Below are 5,106 nucleotides of genomic sequence, written 5' to 3' on the forward strand. Positions count from 1 at the left end.
CACAGGCACAGCAACTCACTCCATCAGGGTGCTTAGCTGTGGCTAAGAAGTTATCCTTTGTTCCCTGTTAGTTTTATAGTGTATATGGACATTTCTATAGCACATACAAATATGCATGTAGGAATATGTCAGCCCAGCCTATGTACGGTCATGGGTATATTCCCATTTGCCTACCCATACCTGATCTTCTTGCCTGTCTACTTATGTATCCAACCATAGATTAGTGTTTGCTATTACTGATAATGCATTATTGGGTATGTGATAGTATTTACCTTCATTGTCCGTACCTCTTGTGTACCTCTCCATGTCTTCCTTTCCTTAGAGATACTGTGCTGGTCACATGCTTTTATGATGTTGCCTTTCTCTTCACCAAAATCAACACCTGTCTCTTAACTAGTGAACAATTTTCCCCTCCTCTTCCATGCCTGTTGTTGTTGTTGTTGTTGTTATGTGTCGTCGAGTCAGCCCCAACTCATAGCGACCCCTCCTTGGGTTTCCGAGGCAGTATCACTACATGCCTAGTAACCAACAAAGATACTTTCCTTCCCTGTGTAAAACTTTCCTTGACTTTTTATAACAACGAACTCATACAATATGTGTCCTTCTGTGATTGACTTTTTTCACTTAGTATCCACATTATGAGGTGGAATGAGAGAGATTATTGCTGATGTTGGATGCAACTTGCCTGAAAGGAGAGAATACCAGAAAGATGTTTACCTGTGTTTTATTAACTATGCAAAGTCATTCAACTGTGTGAATCGTAACAAATTATGGATAACAATGCAAAGAACAGAAATTTCAGAACATATAATTGTGCTCATGAGGAACCTGTACACAGATCAAGAGGTAGTCATTCAAACAAGGGGTTTAAAATCAGGAAAGGTGTACATTAGGGTTGTATCCTTTCACCATAATTATTCAGTTTGCATGCTGAACAAATAATCTGAGAAACTGGAATATATGAAGAACTTGGCATCAGGATTGGAGGAAGACTCATTAAAAACTTGTGATATACAGAGGACACAACTTTGCTTGCTGAAAGTAAAGTGGATTTGAAGCACTGACTGATGAAGATCAAAGACTGCAGTCTTCAGTGTAGATTATATCTCAACATAAAGAAAAAAAAATCCTCACAACTGGATCAATAAGCAACATCATGATAAATGGAGAAAAGATTGAATTTGTCAAGGATTCCATTTAACTTGGATCCATAATCAATGACCATGGAGGTAACAGTCAAGAAATCAAAGGACATATTGATTCGGTGAATGTGCTGCAAAAGATCTCTAAAATGTTGAAGAGCAAAGATGTCACTTTGAAGACTGAGGTGTGCCTGACCCTTAGGTCGTATAAGACATACATATAAGACATCAGTTGCCTTATATGTATGTGAAAGCTGGACAATGATGAAGGAAGGCTGAAGAAGAATTGATCCATTTTGTGTATGTGTGTGTGTGTGTGTGTGTTTTGGGTACAAGTTTACAAAGCATATTTGTTTTACACTCAACAGTTCATGCATATTTGATTTCATGGCCCCGATTACAATCCCCAATGATAAAAAACTCTCCTTCCCTCTCCTCCCTGTGACTATGCCCTCCCTGTGCCCTTCTAGTCTATGCATTCCTGTCTGTCCAGCTTTCCCTCTATGTGAATGCTGACCCTCTGATGTCTTCTGGCTGACTGATCTCAGGGGTGCATCTTCCTGGGGTAGGTGGTCTGCATGTAGATTTTTCTACTGTTGGGCTGAGAGTCATTCCATGGAAATAAGTCCAGTTCCAGGCCTGAAGGATAACCTGGGGCCATAGTCTTGGAGGTTCCACCAGTCTCTCTCCGACCAGTAATTCTGGTCATTTTGTGTTTTTGAATTTTGTTCCACATTTTTCCTCCCACTCTATTCAGGATTTCCAATTTTGATCCCTTTCCAAGTGGTTGGCATTGGTAGCCAGGCACCATCTATCCAGTTCTTCTGGTCTCAGGGTTGTGGAGGTTGAGGTCCTCATGGTCCATCATATCTTTGGACTAATTTTTTCCAGATGATTTTGATTTTCTTCTCTTCTTTGCTCCAGGTGAGAGGAGACCGATAGTTGCATCTTAGATGGCTGCTCGAAAGCTTTTACGATCCCAGTCACTACTCACTAAAGTAGGATGTAGAACAATGTTTTTGTGACTATGTTGTGTCAATTAAGCATGATGCCCCCTGAGACTATGGTCCCAAGCCTGCAGGCCTGGTGATTTTCTCTCTCAAGTTGTTTGGTTGTCTCTGAGAAGCTACTCCAACCCTGTCCTCTGTTGCTTCTGTAATGTATGTGGATAATTTGTGGCACAAGTTCACGTGTAATATTAAAGCCAAACTCACTGCCATTGAGTTGGACCCCACTTGCAGCGACCCCTCCTTGGGTTTCTGAGGCAGTATCACTACAGAAGTAGATTGCCCAATCTTCCTTCCAAGGAGTGGCTAGTGGGTTTGAACCACCAGTCTTCTGGTCAGCAATCAGATGCCTTAGGTACTACGCCAACAGAGCTCCCTATGTAAGATTATTTTCAGCCAAATCTATGCTTGGTCTTGGGTGTATTCCTGTTTGCCTACCCTCACCAGATCTTCTCACTTGTTTAGTATTTACCTGTAGCCTTGTGTTTGGTGCCAGTGGTAATGCAGTTTTGTGCATGTAATAGTATTGGCCTCTGTTGTCTATATCTTTTGTACACATTTCTGTGTTCTCCCTTTCTCCATTGTCACCATGTTGGTCACAGACTCTTTCCATACCATCCCTCCCCTCACCCAAATCAACATGGCACCCCCAACTCGTCTGAAATTTTCACTCCCCTTTCCTCCCATCCTTGGTAACCAATAAAGTGAATTTTCTTCCCTGAGTAAACATTTCCTTGACTTTTTACAATAATGGATTCACACACTATTTGTCCTTCTGTGATTGACTTACTTCACTCAGCCTAATGTCTTCTAAATCCATCCACATTGTGAGATGATTCATGTATTCTTCATTATTCTTTAATGTTGTATAGTATTCCATTGTGTGAATTTCCCATAGTTTGGTTATCCATTCATCTATTGATAGGCATTTAGGTTGTTTCCATCTCTTTGCTATAGTGAATTGTGCTGCGGAACATGGCTGTGCATGTCTCTAGTCATGTCCTGTCTCTCACCTCTTTAGGATATATTCCTAGCAATGGAATTGCTGGATCAAATGGTATTTCTATTTCTAGTTTTTTAAGGAAAAATCATACTATTTTTCACAATGGCTACACCGTTTTGCAGTCCCACCGGCATTGTATGAGAGTTCCAATCTCTCTGCACCCTTGCCAGCATTTGTTATTTTCTGTCTTGTTGAACTTTGCTATTATTGCTGGGGTGATATGATATCTTATTGTTGTTTTGATTGTACCTCTCTAATAGCTAGTGATTGTGAGCATTTCTTTATGAGAATCGATGCATCTGAATTATGCTGTTGGTGAAGGATACTGAATATACTGTGGACTGCCAGAAGAACAAACAAATCTGTCTTGGAAGAAATACAGCCAAAGGAATATATCCTCCTTAGAAGTGAGAAGGGTAAGACTTCATCTCTCATACTTTGGTCATGTTATTAGGAGGTACCAGCTCCTGGAGAAGAATATCATGCTTGGTAGAGGGTCAGCTCAATGAGATGGATTGACACACTGGCTGCAACAATGGGCTCAAGCATAGCAGGGATTATGAGGAAGGCACAGGACAGGACAGTGTTTTGTTCTGGTGTGCATGGGGTCACTATGAACCAATACAATAGCACCTAACCACAACAACAGATCACCAGGCCTTTCTTCTGAGGTGCCTGTGTAGTGGACTTGAGTCAACAACCTTTTTGTTAACAATCAAGCCTGTTACCTGTTTGCACCAGCTAGGCACTATTGTGAAGATTAAATGCATTTATTTATGGAAAATGATATGTAAGGGTTAGCTAGTACCATCCATACTTTCATAAATATACTATATATGCACCTATAACATGCTTGTAAAAACCTATGATAGATAGTATAGCTATCTGTTTTGGTTACCTAAAACCACTCTGCCAAGAATATACCACAAACAGGATGGCTTGAACAAACAGGAGTTTATTCTCTCACAGGTTGGAGCCTTAAGTCCCAGTTCAAAGTGCCATGATTGGGTGAAAGCCCTTAAATGGTGGGGTTCAGCTCTGCCTCCTGCTCCTGGCCCTCTGAAGCTAGAGGCTTTTCTTCACTCAGACAGCTGCTGGCTGCTGAGACTGACAAGCCCAAGGTCAACAAGTAAAAAGGCACAGTCCCAATGTTACCAAACCACACAGCAGGCCATTAATTCAAGTCCATTGGAAGTCCCAAGGTCAGCAGAGCATGGTAGGCTGCTGAACAACGACACAGCTACCTACAGGGTTCAAATGTGCCATAAACTAGAGACTATTCCCCAAAGCTTCTCCTTATATACAGGAAGCAGACCACATCCCTAAAGCAGCTACTCAGCTGCTCACAGTAGATCCCACCATGGAGTTGATTACCATTATGATCATGGGGAGTAACTACCATCAGCTGCCCAGCCACTCAACCAGGCCCAGCCAAGTTGACACGCAAACCTAATTACCACACCCTGGTATACTCCTTTTATACATGCATATTATGGAGGCTTAAAAAATTCTTTAAATTGAATTGAAACAAATACTAACAGAGCTGTTAAGTGGTAGTTCTGGAACTTTTAGGCATAAAGTCTTAATTTTTCAAGTGTTTCTAGACCATTTTCCTCTCATCTCATCATCTATCTCAAAGAACAGGAGTCTAGAAAAAGGACGAGTAACCAATTCTCATAAAACTCAGTTAAAAGTAAAACCAGTTCTGAGAAACTGTGCAAACTTTACGCCCTGTGCCTGACATTTGAGTCAGTATATATTTTCTCTGCACAAAGCCCAGGAGGCGATATTTACACTATTGCATCGTCGAAACCCGGTTTTCTGATACCTAATAGCCCCAGGGACAACTCAGGGATGCCCAAAGCAGCAGGCCAGAAGAGCAGGAGAAAGGGGATTAAAAGCCAGGAAGCCAGACAGAGGTACAGTCAGCCACAGGGACCCAGGTGGGGGTGAT

The sequence above is a fragment of the Orycteropus afer genome, unplaced genomic scaffold (assembly GCF_000298275.1).
Source record: "Orycteropus afer afer isolate SDZICR_OR568_19922 unplaced genomic scaffold, OryAfe1.0 scaffold00344, whole genome shotgun sequence".
NCBI lineage: Eukaryota > Metazoa > Chordata > Mammalia > Tubulidentata > Orycteropodidae > Orycteropus > Orycteropus afer.